The 17,508-nt window shown below is 40.2% G+C and overlaps 1 long non-coding RNA gene across 1 annotated transcript in view; it reads right to left on the bottom strand.

Moving 5' to 3' along the window:
- The window catches only part of LOC106504767 (uncharacterized), a 120,609-nt gene that overhangs the window by 92,217 nt on the left and 10,884 nt on the right, over positions 1 to 17,508 (bottom strand). The window contains exon 2 of the long non-coding RNA XR_014813368.1: positions 1,866 to 2,031. This is a non-coding gene — a long non-coding RNA (uncharacterized LOC106504767). The remainder of the gene's footprint in view (positions 1 to 1,865; positions 2,032 to 17,508) is intronic.

Below are 17,508 nucleotides of genomic sequence, written 5' to 3'. Positions count from 1 at the left end.
AAAAAAATAAAGAGGTGGATGCCATAGTGGTTACAAACAAGATTGCTTAGTTCAAAACCTGGCTCTGCCACTTATTGCTCTATGACATCAGGTTACTAGTCTCTCTGAGCCTATTTTATCGTCTGTAAAATGAATGGTAATGATATTTACCTCATAGGGTTGGTGTAGGGATTAAATTAATAGACATTCGGTATTTAGAATACTAGCTGGTACATAATTGATACCCTTGAAACAGCTTCTGGAATTCCACTTAAAGGTGATGGCAAAAGATAATTGAAATAATCTCAAAGTTAAAAAATTATAAAAGCTGTTTGGGCATCAGTATGGGGTTGCTCAGAGCTGTACATTTCAATTTATTTTCTAATAAAATAACTGTTTCTAATCTCAAAGGGATTTCACTGAATAAAGTTTTGGAAATTCCCAGAAAATCTCCCTTGAAACAATAACGAGGACAAAGCTACAGGAAATATTAAGAATCTCTTTCAGAAGCTAATGTAGGACAGAAACATTCAGATAGTACTCAAGGGCTTTCCATTTGTCTCGGTTGCCTTTTTTTTGTTTTTTGTTTTTTTTTTTTTGGTCTTTTTGCCTTTTCCAGGGCCGCTTCCAGTGGCATACATAGGTTCCCAGGCTAGGGGTCCAATCAGAGCTGTTGCTGCTGGCCTACACCAGAGCCACAGCAATTCCAGATCCAAGCCACGTCTGCGACCTACACCACAGCTCACTGGCAACGCCAGATCCTTAACCCATGAGCAAGGCCAGGGATTGAACCCACAATCTCATGGTTCCTAGTCGGATCCGTTAACCACTGCGCCACGACGGGAACTCCTCGGTTGCCCTTCTAAAGCTCTTTCAAGTACCAAATCTATGGGACAGGTAAATTACAGATTTCAAACTTAACCCGCATAGATTCCTGCATGATTTATTTAATAATGTTTCACTCAGGAGTTCCCACTGCGGGGCAGCAGAAACAATCCAACTAGTATCCATGAGGATGAGGGTTCGATCCTTGGCCTTGCTCCCTAGGTCGAGGATCCAGCATTTCCGTGAGCTGTGGTGTAGGTCACAGACTTGGCTTAGATCCTGCCTTGCTGTGGCTGTGGTGTAGGCCGACAGCTGCAACTCCAATTTCACTCAAACAGTAGGTCAGAAGAGATCTCATTAGCTATTTTACAGTGATTAAATCCATTTGTGATGTTGTGATGTAGTAGGCATATCATATTTGTTCTTTATTCTCAGTTCCTGGAATGAAGCTCCTCCTAATTTCTTGAATGATAAGGTTGAGTAGATCGTCTTTTATAATTAATAATAAGTCCCATTCAACGATACCTGAGTAAATGTTAATTACATGACTTGTGGCTGAGACTTCTAGATAGCTTTTAGATAAAATTCTAGTTGCCAGAGGTTCCAACCATATGTTTAGAGGACTGAAACTTACAGTCCCCGCCCCACCAGACCCCCAGGGAAAGGAGAGGCGCTGGGGTTGATCTAATCACCAGCAGGCAATGCTTTAATCAATTGTGCCTAGATAACAGAATTTCCATGAAAACCTTTAATAAAGGGATTCAGAGGGCTTCTGAGTCCTGAATGCATTCTAACTGCCAAGAGGGTGGTGTACCCCAAACTTCATGGAAACAGAAGCTCCTGCATTTGGAACCCTTCCAGATTTCACCCCATGTACCTCTTCATCTGGCTATTCATTTGTGTCCTTTATAATATCCTTTATAGTAAACTGGTAATAATAAGTAGAGTCTTTCTTAAATTCTGTGAGCCATTATAGAAAATCCTTAAAACCAAGGAGGTAGTCATGGAAAGGCCAGGTTGTAGCCAAGTTGAGCAGGAATACGGGTGACCTGGGGACCTACCATTGTTTTTGACATCTGCAGCTGGAGGGCACCTTGCAGGACCGATCCTTTATTGTGTGGATCTGCATAGTTCGGGCAGAATTGGTGCAGAATCCTCGTTTGTGTCCATGGAGAACACGAGATCGGCTTGGTGTGTAAAATCCACACATTTGGTGACAGAAGAATTCTATGTGGGTAAAAAAAATAGATCACAGTAGTACACCACTCTAAAGAGATTTTCTGAGTAAAGGAGTAGTGATCAAAGAAAAAGCCTGTTAAAATAATTGAGCACCCATCAACAGTGAATGCAATTAGGTAGAGTAAGATGCAAAGAAAACTAGGTTGAGACTGCCTCCGATGTCTGGTGACTGAAGGTTAATGATCTGGCAAAGAGAGAGAAAAACAACAAGGGGAGAGCTAACAACATATTAACTAAAGGTATGATTACTTTTGGTTTTTATATATGTATATATATTTATGTTTGTGTGTGTATGTATATATATTCACATGTACAATATATGAGTAATTGACATACTAAAAAAAAACACTGGGAGAAAATAATTTTGCATTTTAGATTTCCTATCTACTTTTGAAATGCACTGGAATCATTAGCTTCTAAGAAAGATCATTCTTTTTTTGAGGGGAAAGCTGGATACTTAAAATGAGAGCATAGACAGAGGAAGATGGGATAGAACATTTTCTGAAATTTAGAATTCCACTTATTTTTATGCTGTTGTGTAAAGCAAGTAAAATATCTTGTTCCATTTGAGTTGAAAATAGTAACATCGACATGGAAATAATATGAATGTTTATAGATTTAAAATACTTTTATTGTGGAATTTCCATTGTGGTTCAGTAGGTTAAGAACCCTATGCAGTGTCCATGAAGGTGCAGGTTCGATCCCTGGCTTTGCTCAGTGGATTAAGGACCTGGCATTGTTGCAAGCTGTGAGGTAGGTTGCAGACGTGGCTTGGATCTGGTGTTCCTGTGGCTGTGTTGTAGGACTGCAGCTGTGGCTCCAATTCCCTAGCCCAAGAACTTCCGTATGCCACAGGTGCAGCCGTAAAAAGAAAAAAAAAATACATATTTCTGACTTGGAAAAAAAATCACAATATTTTTATTGATTTATGACTGTATCAAAACATTGTGGAAACACTCAACTTCACATTGAATACGAGAGAGAAGGATCAAATAACTTGAGAGGTGAGGCAGTATGACTCTCAGGCTGGGAATGTGGGCGTCAAAATCCATTTCCCTTCCTCCTAGCACTGTTCTCCCCAAGCTAAACCTAACTTCTGAATCCGTGATGCTATAGAAGATACGCAACACCTTGGGAAACAGTCCTCAGCCACAGCTCTCAGTCCTGACACCGCCATCCTCTTCCCTCTTACACCTGCTTCTCTTTGGGAGAGCGGTTCCCCAAGCAGAGTCCCTTCTAAATCACCGGGAATAACAATGTCTTCAGGTAATTTAGCCCAGTTATTTGATTTGTCATGAATTTAGAGATAATACAAAGGGAAGATATATCATCAGAATATGTCTAGATTTTTGAACTATTCCAAAAAAATGCAATTGTATATTATAGTAAGCTATCATTGTTCTTTTTTTTTCTTTCTTTTTTTTTTTTTTATTTTCCCACTGTACAGCAAGGGGGTCAGGTTATCCTTAGATGTATACATTGCAGTTACAGTTTTTTCCCCCACCCTTTCTTCTGTTGCGACATGAGTATCTAGACATAGTTCTCAGTGCTATTCAGCGGGATCTCCTTGTAAATCTATTCTAGGTTGTGTCTGATAAGCCCAAGCTCCCGATCCCTCCCACTCCCTCCCCCTCCCATGAAAACAAAAAGACAACTTACAGAATGGGAGAAAATAGTTTCAAATGATGCAACTGACAAGGGCTTAATCTCTAGAATATATAAGCAACTTATACAACTCAACAGCAAAAAAACCAATCAATCAATGGAAAAATGGGCAAAAGACCTGAATAGACATTTCTCCAAAGAAGATACACAGATGGCCAGCAAACACATGAAAAAATGTTCAACATCGCTGATTATAAGAGAAATGCAAATCAAAACTACCATGAGATACCACCTCACACCAGTCAGAATGGCCATCATTCATAAATCCACAAATAACAAGTGCTGGAGGGGCTGTGGAGAAAAGGGAACCCTCCTGCACTGCTGGTGGGAATGTAAACTGGTACAGCCTCTATGGAGAACAGTTTGGAGATACCTTAGAAATCTATACATAGAACTTCCATATGACCCTGCAATCCCACTCTTGGGCATCTATCCGGACAAAGCTCTACTTAAAAGAGACACATGCACCCGCATGTTCATTGCAGCCCTATTCACAATAGCCAGGACATGGAAACAACCCAAATGTCCATCGACAGAGGATTGGATTCGGAAGATGTGGTATATATCATTGTTCTTAAGCCATACAATGGACTGCACTGGTTATTCAAAGTGTCAGCACATACTGGCATTTATATTGAGGAGAACATAACTGCTTCATACAAAACAAAACAAAACAAAAACAAAAACACTAAAAAGGATGAGTTCTTATGTTGATTTTTAAAATTATTATATTAATTTTATCATTAAAAATCCTCAAAATATTGAAAAGCCAAGGAGAATAAAATGGTAACTTTCCCATGGTATTTCATAGTCTTTAACCTTCCAGAAACCCGGATGCTCTCAGATGGAAGCTTTTATCTGCAAATTTCTTTTCTCTAGCAAATCAGTAATTACAAGCACAAGTTAGAGGCAGCTACATTAACAGGAGACATGGAAAGAGAAGAGTACTTCCCAGAGGGTGGTCTGGGGATTATCCTGCCTCTGGGTACTTCACTGGATGGGCGTTAACCACATGATACAAAGCCCATTCTGTTTGAAAGCATGTAGATTGTTCCCAGAATTAAGGTAACATCTGTGTCCCTGCTATTTTCACAGGGTAGTTTAGTTCTGGCATGTGGGGTCATAGAAAAAATAACTTCTATGTTCTTGCCATTGCTCATCAACGCCTCTCTTAGAATGTCAAACCCAGGAGGGAAGCCTGTGCTCCAAGGACCAATTTGAAAGCTCCAAGGGAGGATGCTCAGAAGCTACACCAACAGGAATCGACAGGGGTGTCGGGTTTTTGACACTGAGATGGCCAGTGTCCACCCCGCAACCCCTGCAGCTTCTCTGGATGTGTCACTCAAGCTCCTTGGAGTTAGGACCATGGGCATCTTTCTCCACCACGGGAGCAGCTGAGACCTAAAACGAGCCTAGAGTCATTTCACGTTAAGATAGTCTATGAATTAAAATGGAAGACTGAACATAGTGAACGTAAAACTTAGCACCTATAATCAAACTCTATTAATTACGTGGTCACACACATAACTAGTATAGAATGTATTGTTACAGGCGGCACTGTGTCCTCCTCAAAATTCAGGGGAGGAGATTCTAACCCTCAATACCTCAGAATGTAATTATATTGGGAGATGAGGTCTTTAAGAAGTGATTAAAGTTAAAATGAATGGGGTCTTTAAGGTGGGTTTTGTTATTTTTTTCCTTTTTCTTTATACAGCCACACCGGGGGCATATGGAAGTTCCCAGACTAGGGGTCGTATCAGAGCTGCACCTCCCAGGCTACACCACAGCCACAGCCATACTAGATCCTTAACCCACTGAGTGAGGCCAGGGATCAAACCCGCATCTTCAAGGACATTCCGTTGGGTTCTAACCCACTGAGCCACAAAGGGAATTCCTTTACGGTGGGTCTTTTTTTTTTTTTTTGTCTTTTTGCCATTTCTTGGGCCGCTCCCGCGGCATATGGGAGGTTCCCAGGCTAGGGGTCGAATCGGAGCTGTAGCCACCGGCCTACGCCAGAGCCACAGCAACGCAGGATCCAAGCCACGTCTGCAACCTACACCACAGCTCACGGCAACGCCGGATCATTAACCCACTGAGCAAGGGCAGGGATCGAACCCGCAACCTCATGGTTCCTAGTCGGATTCGTTAACCACTGCGCCACGAGGGGAACTCCCAAGGTGGGTCTTAATCCATGTACTGGTGTCCTTATAATAAGGGTGGCACAGGCACTGAGGAGAGACCTTGTGAGGACACTGCAAGGAGATGGTCATTTGTAGGAGAGGCCTCGGAAGAACCCAAACCTGCAAACACCTTGATCTTAGACTTCATGCCTCCAGATGAAATAAATTTCCGTCGCTTAAGCCACTTAGTCTGAGGAATTTTGTCGTGGCTGCCCTAGCAAACCAAAACATGTATATTGTATATAATTGTTTATATAAGTATTCCATAATCAAAAGAATCTGAAAGAGAATGGGTATGACGGGATCACTTTGTTGTGTAGCAGAAATTATCACAAGCTTGTAAATCAACTGTACTTCAATGAAACTTAAAAAATATTCCATAATCATATACATATGTGTATCAATTACACACAGTGCCATACATATTAACATATAATAATTAACATATACATTATTATATAACTCACATTTATATATCATATATTTAGTTACATATGATTAAAATAGTTTGATAACATTAAATCTGTGTCAATATCATGTATATCTTGTCTATACCTATATATGTTCCAACAGGATGAGTTCCCTTAGAAGAAACAATATTAAGGTCAATAAAACCTATTTATGACAGCAAGTCCATTTTTATGTTTTCATCTGTATTGGAAAACACTAACTGTGAATTAAAAAAATAGAATGTAGAGATTGTTCCTCATAGTTAGCTTATGGGGGAATGTATAGTTCTCCTTTGCTACCAAGCAATCTGCCTTCTCTAGCCAACCCTAACCCTAACCCTAACCTTCTCTAGCCAGCACATTTTGAAAAGTGCTGACAACACACTTACACAATCGCTTCCAACCTAACAATCTTAATGAGAAATTGCTATCTGTGTTTTGACCTTCCCATAGCGTGGCGGCTGCCTCTTTAAGGGGACAGCGCCAATCATTGGCTCAGGTATGCTGATAACAGCAGGCTGTCAACCTCCACGTTGCTGGACATGTCTGTCATTTTTGATGCACTTGATCGTGGGTCTTCCTATCCTTATAGAGCATATGCGTTTCCTTAAATAAAGCTTATTCTTTGCTCATGGGGTACAAAAGGACCTCATCCTTAATATTGCTAAGGATTTTCCCATTCATTTTAAACACACCATTAAGACTCAATAAAATTCTTGAGTAAAAGTGCTTCCAGAGTTGTTGAATTTAATGTATGTATTCCTTCCAAGACCATTATTCTGCAGTACGGTTTCAGCTGACATTATTATGTTGATGATACATGAGTTTATTTTTCATCTCTCAAAGAGCAGTTTAAAAATTGATTAAATACCGAAGTGTGATTTGTAAAGTAAAATTGCGAGGATCAGCACCTGAATGGTGCTTTATACTTCTCATTTTTATATGAAATGGATTTATTCCACAGCTACAGGGACACTGATTCCTGTATTTAGGGACAGCAAGAAAGGTCACTGGATCCTACTCCAGTCCAGGTCTAAGATATTTTGGTATTCTACTTCTTTAAAATCTTACAAAAGTGATACTGAGAATGACATTATATTAAGGCATCTTATAGAAAATAACAATTCAAACTCAAAATGAGCCGACTGGCTAGACATCATATCCATTTTAAATGAGAGGTTACTGAAAGATTCATAAACGTTAGACAGTTCGCTAGTCTGATGTCAGAGGAAAGATATTAACCATGCCTGATATTAACCATGTCTGATTACCTACCACTGATCACCACTCTCTTACCTACCATGCTGCACTAGTACATAGCTCTCATGACAATAATTGTGATCAATTCCATTTGGGTTCAGCCCCTGAAGCTTCATTACTTTAAGGGTGATGTTATTCAATAAACCAAGTTTTAAAAATTCCTTGTTGACATTTATACAACTGTTTGATCTCATGAAGTATGGAAACTGGTTGTATAAGCATGGTCATAATAGAAAAAAGTGATATTCTGAGGTTCAAATTAATGATTGGAGGGCGTTCATTCCCAAGATGGCAGAGTAGAAAGACACAGAGCTCACCTCCTCCCACAGGCACACTAAAATTACAAATATTTATAGAATACCTATTGGTGGAAAAGAACAGAATACACCAGAAAACATCTACAACTAAGGGTATAAAGAAGGACCCACAGGAGACACAGTCTGGTCAAGACCCATAACTGCAGGGGGGTCTCCTCAAGAAAGAGAGCGAGGGGCCCGAGCCTCCCATCAGGATCCCTCACCCCAGGGTCCTGCACCAGGAAGATGGTCCCCACAGTGTTTGGCTTGCAGGCCAGCAAGGCCAGGGCTTACTTCCAGGAGACCCAGAGGGCTGTGGGAAATAGAGGTACCTATAAAAGAGCACATACAAAAATTCACAGGCTCCAGGAGCCAGGGCAGAAACAGTAATTTGATAGGATTCCGGATCACACCTACCTGCTGACCTTGCAGAGTCTCCAGGAGAGGCAGAAGGCCACTGGAACTCACTTGGGGACACAGATGCTGGTGGTAGCCATTTTGGGGAGACTGCTCTACCACACAGACACTGCTGTTGGCAAGTACTATTCTGGAATTGCCTCTCCAGCTTTTTAGCCACAGGACCCAGCTTGACCTCTACCCACCAGCCTGTAGTCACCAGTCCTGGGATGCCTCAGGCCAAGCAACTAACTAGACAGGGGCACAGCCACAGTGAATAGTAGACAGGCTTCCTGAAAACCCCCTGATCACCAGAGGGCCCAAAACCCAGTCCCATACACCAATGTGTAAGTGTTAGACCAGGAACTCCCAGTGCCCTGAAGCCACAGATTCAGGGGCCAAGCTCCTCCCATCAGTCTGCAGAAACCAGCTCCAATATCCCCAGGGGCCCAGCCTCAGCCACCAGCAAGCCTGCCTTAGACTAGAAACCAGCCACATCCAGTAGAGGGCAGACACCAATGCCAGGACAACCACAACCCCAAGGCCCGCTGTGGAGGACCCAGCCACCTACCAGCAGGCCAGTACCAGCCATGGGACCCATGAGCCCCACCCCATCCACCAAGAGATCAACAGAAACTTTGGGACACCAGCCAGCTATGCCAGGAACTGGCCCCACCACCAGTGGTCTGACACCAATTCTGGGATCCCAGAACCCTGTAGCCAGAGCCCAGGATATGGCTTTACCCACCAATGGGCCAGCCCTAGCCCCAGGATTGGTTTCCCCCACTTGTGATCAGCACCAATCCCAGGATATCCTGGAATCTAATTCTATCCACTAGTAAGCCAGCACTAGTCCTGAGGCTCCTGGCATTTTGCAGCCAGCCACCTCCACCTCGTGGCCTGGCCCCTCCCATCAGAGGCTGGCAGCCCCCACCAAGGCAGAGACTGGCAACCAGCTGGACTGAGGGCCAGGCATGCCTACCAGACCACCCACAGGAGTCAGTCCACCACAATGGAAGGACCCACATGGGCACCCTAGACTCCTCAAAGTCGTAAGAGTCAGAACACAGTATTTGTTAAGCTCCCCTTTCAGACAAGATATGGTGGGGCTGAACGCATTAATAAACGGGAAAATTTCTTCAATGCATTTTTGCAAATAAGAATTCCAAAGAGCACTATGACTGATCCAATTAGTTTGAAGATATGCCTCTTCATCCCGCCCTGTGACAACTTCGAGTGACTATCAAATGACAACTTGAATTTGAATGTTTTCCTCTTTTATTACTTGGTTTTTCACCTAATAGAACTGATATGATGCTTGGAAAAGTCTGCAGTCGTGACTGGCAACAGTCATTTTACCGTTCCAACACACTCTGTGGTATAATTTAATCCTCCAAGACATTGTTTTTAACGTCTTTTTCTCCCTTTGGCTAGGAACTTTATGTGCGGAACAAATATTCAAATAAAATGGAAAAGACGGTGCTGGCGTGGTTGTAAGAAATGATTTGAAAGTGTGAAAACCCTGCAAGTCCTTCCCATTCCTTCAACAGGAAGGGTCTTGGCCACACAACATTTATTTCTTTCTCTCTAGGTGGGAGGAGAAATAATGTTTACTTGGCTGAATGATTAATGCACTGACACACTGAACTACACCACTGTTTTCAAACATTGTTTCTTTAAAAGAAGACAAATTTCCAGAACCCTCAGGAAAATTGCCTACACATCCCAGCTGAGAAACACTAATTGTGGACACTAAAATTTCAATCTAACGAAACATCTTGAATTATGAATTAGCAATATAAGTGAGAAGTTTCATATGTGTAACTGTTAGAAAAGTCATTTTAGGGTTATCATTCAAATAAAACCACAGAATTTGTGATTTCTTTTTGAATTTTTGATCCTCATTCTCTGTAAGTCCTAATCTCTCTTTGCCTGTACAAAAACAGAAAGAGGGTCATTCTTCTTCTAATTCATGTCTAATCCAGCCCTTTTCCTGTTTCTCCAAACTCATCTCAAACTGTCAGATGCACAGTGAACATTCAAGACGTCCCCAAGTTTCTCTAAAATGTCAGTTTTTCCCTGCCCTGAGTTTTCTAATCATTTCTTTCTACATAGAAATTCCTCCAAATGCCCCCGTCAGTATTCTCATGTCTGACTTTTTATTTTGATTCCAGTTTACATTTTATCTTGTTAGAGAAACTGTCCTTGACTACTCGGTGACGGAAGGTAGAAAGGGAAGGAGGAAAGGAGGGAGGGAGGGAGAAGGAAGGAAGGGAAAGAAAGAGAGAAAGAGAGAGAGAGAAAGGAAGGAAGGGAGAAAGAGAAACAAAAGAGAGAAAGAAAAGAAAGAAAGAAAGAAAGAAAAAAGAAAGGAGGAAAAGACAGAGAAAGAAAGGAAGAAATATCCCCACTTATTCTCCATTAGGCACCCTGTTTGTTTCCTTCACTGAACTTTTCAGAAATTGTTCCAATATTCTATTTATGTGATTATTATTCACCTTTCCCTTAAGGCCGTAAGTTCTATGATTTCCAAGGGTGAGACGGCCTTAGTCTTTGTTAAAGCTTTGTGTTGTGTTTTCATTTTTATTAAGTTTATGTGTACAGAAGTTTTAAAAAGAAATAAGGGCGTAAGTTTAGCAACCACGTAAAAGCCGTCCCCAGATGCCTTCGCTATGGTCCTCCTTTTCATGGGCAGTGATGTTTACCCCTTTTATTTGATTACTGTGGTATTTAACTCTATGGTTTTGGTTTTCATGACACTGTTTGTATTCCTACCTCTTGATATTTCAATTTTAGGAATCATTTGACCACTTGCTACTGTTGAAGATGAGCCCCACAGATATCCAATCATCCCACCACTAGGTCTCCCAATAGAGCCACGTCATGTATTTGATTAGACTGATATATCTGTTTACATTGTGGTGATTAAGCGAATGCTATTCACAGATGAGTTTTCTCAAGAATTCATCATTATCTCTCTTTGCTTAGTTTTCTCTATTCTCATCATTAATTCAATCCCAAACCTTTGCCAATTGTTTAAATTTTCTCCTAAAGGATCATATTTAAGAGTCATTGTATCAATTTCCTTTTTTGACTCCAATGTAGTGTCACTGCCCTCTTGGCCTGATGCACAGCTGTCATCCAGGGACTCTTTGTACCTTCATAGTGGGGATTCCTTTCATGTCTTTCCAAACAATCTATTCAGTGCTTTTGTTTCTCTTATTTTAATCCTTTGTTTGAATGAATCAACTTCTGCTTTCATAGATAGAATACAAGGGACATAATTCTTGGCTATCCTATCTGACTAAAATGTCTTTATTCTATTTTCATCCTTGATTGAGTGTGGTTTAATTTCTAATCCTCAATTTGCTTTTTTGTGTGTGTGTGTCCTTTGTCTTTTTTTAGGGCCGCACCTGCAGCATATAGAGGTTCCAAGGCTAGGGGTCCAATCAGAGCTATAGCCACTGGCCTACACCAGAGCCACAACAACGCGAGATCTGAGCCCCATCTGTGACCTACACCACAGCTCACGGCAACGCCGGATTCTTAACCCACTGAGCGAGGCCAGGGATCGAAACTGCAACCTCATGGTTCCTAGTCGGATTCATTAACCACTGAGCCACGACGGAACTCCCTAATTCTCAATTAAAACAATTTTCCTTCAGCAATCTTAGCAGGTTATCCATGACCTCATTAGCTTTCAATGTGACTCTTCAAAGTTATTTTGACATTTTATTAGTGTTATCTTTTGTTATGTCCTTCCGGTTTTTGTTTTTTTTTGTTTGTTTGTTTTCTTTTCCTCTATGGAAACTTACAGAAGTTTCTTCCTTTCCATGGTGTTCTGCATATTCACTGTGTGTCTAGGTATGGATTTATTTGTATCTATTAATTGGGCGCTCCATGAACAGAAAGGCAGGATAAAAGTACCCGAATTGGTAAAACCGAGGTAATTTCCCTTGGATTTTTCTAATAAGGTTAGGTCTCCTACTGAGGCTCACAAGAATTTTTTGGAAAGTTATTTAAATTTATTGTGAGGAATGGAAATGAGTTCTTACTAGTCAAGTTTATTCTTGCCTCAAAATAAGAAAATGAAACTCTTTGGGTCTTTAGGAGAGTTGAGGGTTCAAAAGTTTGAGAACTTGTTGCTAGTTTGAGAACAGATAGATTTTGTAGTAATGTGCCAGACGTCTATGAGGGACTCATAAAGCAGGTGAGCAAAATCAGTTTTGCACACTTAGCCAATACTTCTCCCCATGCTATTCCCTCTTTGAGTTCTTACCGTCTGGAGTTGAATAAGTAGGAAAGAGGTTTTTGGGGAAGCTGGTGAAGCACTGCAGCATTTTCTTTCTCTTTCTCTTTTCTCCCAACAGAAGAGAGGATCAGGCTATTGGCCTTTTACCATGAGCAAATTGTGGGTAGTCAGGACTACTCAGAGATGGACTTGTCCTGCCCAGAATTTTGGGGATGTACCGAGTCAGGGTAATTCACATCCAGAAAAGTTTAAAAATGAGATATTTGGATGGCTAGTTTTTCTGACCTTAGAGTAAATCGAAGTGATGCTACTGGAAACAAAACCTATATCTGAGATATGCATGATATGGGGTGGGGCGCATCTGGGCTCAGGATTTTAATGTTTTCCCTGAGCCAGAGTCATCTGGAATGGACCTTTCCCAAGAGAGTGACCGCCAAGACGAGGGACCAGAGGAGTGAAAAGATAGATGAGAAGAGGGGATGCAACAAGAGCTCAGCCAGGTATATATCACTCGTGTAAAACTCAAACAAACAGAGAAACAAAATGCATTATCAAGTCCTCACAGAAACATCCGAGAGTGAAAATCAGCTTCTAACACAGGCCAACCATAAAAACCTTCAAAACCAGATCACAAAGGTGTTTGTAAAGAGATCCCTGATCTTTAGGGAATGGAAGCCAGCACCGTAACTGTTTATGCTGCTGCTCAAATAGGTCCAGATATGACCATCAGGAACTCTTTCAGGCTGGACCTTCTGTCCTCCAATCTGACAGCACTGTTTTTTCTTCTTTCAGGAGAATGTATTTGAAATCAAGATCAAGATCTGGTCTCTGGATGTGCTCTTTGACAAAGAATTAGTCACTGCTTCTAGACCCTCTCAGGGTTGGGAGCTAGGAAATACACGTAGGTGTGCTGAACCTTTACTCAGCCACATATGCTTATGTCTATATTTCTATTTATTTGTAGATATATATTTGCAATTAGTTTCTTCCAACTCCTATCTAGTCCTAGCACCACCGAATTTATTGTTGCACTCCTCTTTTGCTTATTGGTCACCCCTTTCTCTGACAGTGAAAAACTTAAACTCTTCAAAGGGCTTTCCCTTGTTCTCAGAATATTATTTTCATGGATTACAAGTCCTGTATGACTAGTCCTGCTAACTCTACTTACTGTTATATATATTCTACTTGGAGCTCATTGGCCTCATTTCTTTGGGCTGTTCTATTGCAAATCTGGTCGTTTGCTCTAGAAATGCTTTCTATGTGTTCTTTGCTTTGCTGGTTCAACTCAAATGCTGCCTCCTCTAAGAAGGAAGTCTTCCCTGAACAATAGTGACCAGCAGTGGTGCTCTCCATATGCCTGCATCATATCATGCTGGTGACCCCTTTATTGCACTCTGCAGTAACTGAAACTTCCTTTCATTTTTGGTTCACTTTTTATATTCTGTCTCCTCAAATGGAATGTGTCATGAGAAAAAAGGATCCCTTTCTGTTTTCCTTACAGCTACCTCACCAGAGCACAGAGTAGCTCCTGAACATAATAGATACTCAATAAACATTTAGAGACTTATTCATAGATTGACTGACAGTTAAGCAGTGGGAGCCTGTCCTATCAAGACTGAACACCAAGAATCTGCTACGGTACCAATTTATGCAGTTGTGAGCTTTCAGGATCTCCTGTATGGGAAAAGAAGAGGGTTGTGTGGATCTAGGGTTGCCCTTTTTCCAAATGGATGCAACAAAAAGATAGTAGGATAAGGCTGTTATGAATTCTGGCAAGGCAGCAGAAGAGGAGGATACACAGAATGAAGGATGATAAGGATATAAGCTTTCCAGAATTATTTTTCAAAGTAGTATGCTCATGGTGGGGGTGAGAGAGAAGAGAGGGGGAAGGCAGAAGGACTTAGACCTCTGTAGGATTATTCTGTATTCAATAATTGGATTTATGACTAAACCAAGCACAGGTGGGTAGCATGTAATGTCATTTGTAATTACCTCACTTCTTCTAAGTTTTGGAAAAAGTAGCAGTCTCTGATGCTTGTAGAAATTACATGTCTCAGGACTCCACAGGAGTAGATATTAGTCAACTTCTGAATTCCTAGTTAGTACATAGTTGTCTTTTTTTTTTTTTTTTTTTGTCTTTTTGCCATTTCTTGGGGCCGCTCCCACGGCATGTGGAGGTTCCCAGGCTAGGGGTCAAATCAGAGCTGTAGCCACCGGCCTATGCCAGAGCCACAGCAACACGGGATCCGAGCCCCATCTGTGACCTACACCACAGCTCACAACAACGCCAGATCGTTAACCCACTGAGCAAGGCCAGGGATCGAACCCACAACCTCATGGTTCTTAGTCGGATTCGTTAACCATTGAGCCACGACGGGAACTCCAGTACATAGTTGTCTTGATAGGATACCTAATGCATTATCATCATGCAAGCAGCTAGGATAAACTCAATTTCTGTCTTCCTCCAGCCCCTATGCAAATGCATCTTGCTAGAATGAATTCTTCCTGCTGGCTCTAATCAGATAAATGGATCAGTCCCTGCCTTTTTTTTGCTATAACTAACTATGTTTTGCTTGGTCATTCCCCAAGAATGAGTGTAAAGTCATCTGTGCTTAAATGAAGATATAGATGGCAAATTATACAAAAGAACTTATTTATAAAACAGAAACAAACTCACAGATTTTGAAATCAAACATGTGGTTGCCAAAGGGGAAACCGTTGGTGGGGAGGGATAAATTAAGAGGTTAGGATTAACATATGCACCTACTATATAAAAAATAGATAACTCACAAGGAGCTACTCTATAGCACAGGCAAATCTACTCAATATTCTGTAATAACCTATACGGGAAAAAAAAGAATGGTTATATGTATTTGTATAGCTGTTGACTTTGCTGTAGACCTAAAACTAATACAACATTGTAAGTTAACTATACCACAATAAAATTCTCCAAAAAGAACAGACAAAAAAATATATAGCTGGTAGACGATGTGCAAGGTTAATAATAAAAAATTAGAGAGAGGGACCAATAATATGTGATCTTGGACCTAGTCTAATGAGAATAAGAAATGCAACAAAACAAACAAACAAAACTTAAACAACCCAAACTGTACAGAATGCCCAGAACCTAACAGAAACAATTGAATGAGATATAAGTTGTTTTTCCCTTCTGCATTTCATGATCTCTTTCAGGCTACTAAAGTACAATTTACTTCACTAGAAGTAACTTACTAAATGTATTCTGGAGGAATCCCTGAGTCCACATATCACCGAAAGTGAGCAATTTGCTCCTTTCTTGTAGTAACAGGCCCAACAAATTATATAGAAACAGGGGAACAAGAAATATCATTAAATATATTGAACTGGTTGAAATAGTGGTTTTCAAACTGTGTTCCAAGGTCATAGGCTATGTGCAGAAGGGCAAAGCAGAGGCAGTTTCAAATAGATCCGTTCTGTTTTTATCCGTTTTCTATATTGAGCTTCTACATGCGATTAAATTTAAAATCGGGTTTCTACCCTAAAACAAATTAGAAAATCATTGGTCTTCTAAGGATAGAAAAAAGTCACATCTTTAAAATATACACCCAGCTATGTTGAACTATACTACATAACATATCAAAAACATAATATTTTAAGCTTCTGTAGCTACCATTTTAAAATATTCTCATATAACTGATTTAGTAATTTTAAAATAAAAAGGAAGCCAGAAAGAAAAAAATAGAGAGAGGGAGGAAGACAGACATGTTGGATTCCAGTTCCAACTTCATTCATCTTCGAGGTAAATGATTCTTTCACAATTCCCCTTAAAATATAAGTATAGGAAAATAGATTTTAAAGAGACAGATGATTGTTTCTCTTTGTTCATAAAAAGAGTAAAACACTGCTTTAAAAAGAAGAAAATTTCCTGAGCAGAATGAATCAAGTGACACTAAACTATAACTGGAGTTGACTAGGCACTCCACAAATGTTTATTAAATAAATGATGAATACAGTTTCAGAGAAGATGTAAAATTACAATTCCATCTATTCATTCAAACGTAAGGTGATTATTAAGCTTTTGTGAAACTATGTATTTCTTTACACTCTCAAGAAAAATTGTACCTTTCTCTTGGATCTCCAAAAAAAAAAAAAAAAAAAAAAAAAAAACTTATTTGGTTCTCTTTTACTTCTTTTTAAATTAGTGAAATTCAAATTACATAAAATTTAAATGAGTGAAATTCAAATTACGTAAAATTTAAATTAGTGAAATTCACATTACCAATTACATACAGTTTAAAGTGATGTTTTCAGTGGCATGTAGTACTTTCAAAATTTTGTGTAACTCCAATCTATGTTCTATTTTGAAACATTTTCATTACCCCCACAACAACTCCCAAACCCATTCCATTAAATGGAATGTCAGGATTCATTAGGATCCCAGGTAATTATCCTAGTCTTTTTTTTTAATCACTTCCCATCCCCTGCTTTCCTCAGCCCCTGGCAACCACCAGTGTGCTTTCTGACCCCATGGATTTATCTGTTTTGAATATTTCCTATAAATGGAATCATGCAAAAATGTGATTTTTTGCATTTTCTTTCACTTAGCGTCATATGTTTGAGGTTCATCCATGTCGTAGCGTGTATCAGTACTTTATTCCTTTTTATTACTAAAACTGTTCCACTGTAGGTGCAACACACTGCATTTACCACCCCCCCAACTGTTGATGGACGTTTGGACTGTTTTCACTTTTAGCATTGTAAATAGTGCTGCTGTGAACATTCACTTACAAGTATTTCCTTGTGTACCTGTCTTCAATTTTCCAGGGCATATAGCTAGGAGTGGAATTGCTGGGCCACGTGGTAATTCTATTTTTAACTTTGGAGGAACTTCCAAACTGCTTATCATAATGCCTGCATGATTTTACATTCCCCTTAGCTAACTGGACGTCCAATTTTTCCTAGCCTCACTAAACACTTGTTATTTTCCA

The sequence above is a fragment of the Sus scrofa genome, chromosome 8 (genome assembly GCF_054392235.1).
Source record: "Sus scrofa isolate SSC_HxYL_T2T_F1_AM1 chromosome 8, Sscrofa_HxYL_maternal_Yorkshire_Landrace_v2.0, whole genome shotgun sequence".
Classification (NCBI taxonomy): domain Eukaryota; kingdom Metazoa; phylum Chordata; class Mammalia; order Artiodactyla; family Suidae; genus Sus; species Sus scrofa.
This window is presented reverse-complemented; position numbering and strand designations above follow the sequence as displayed.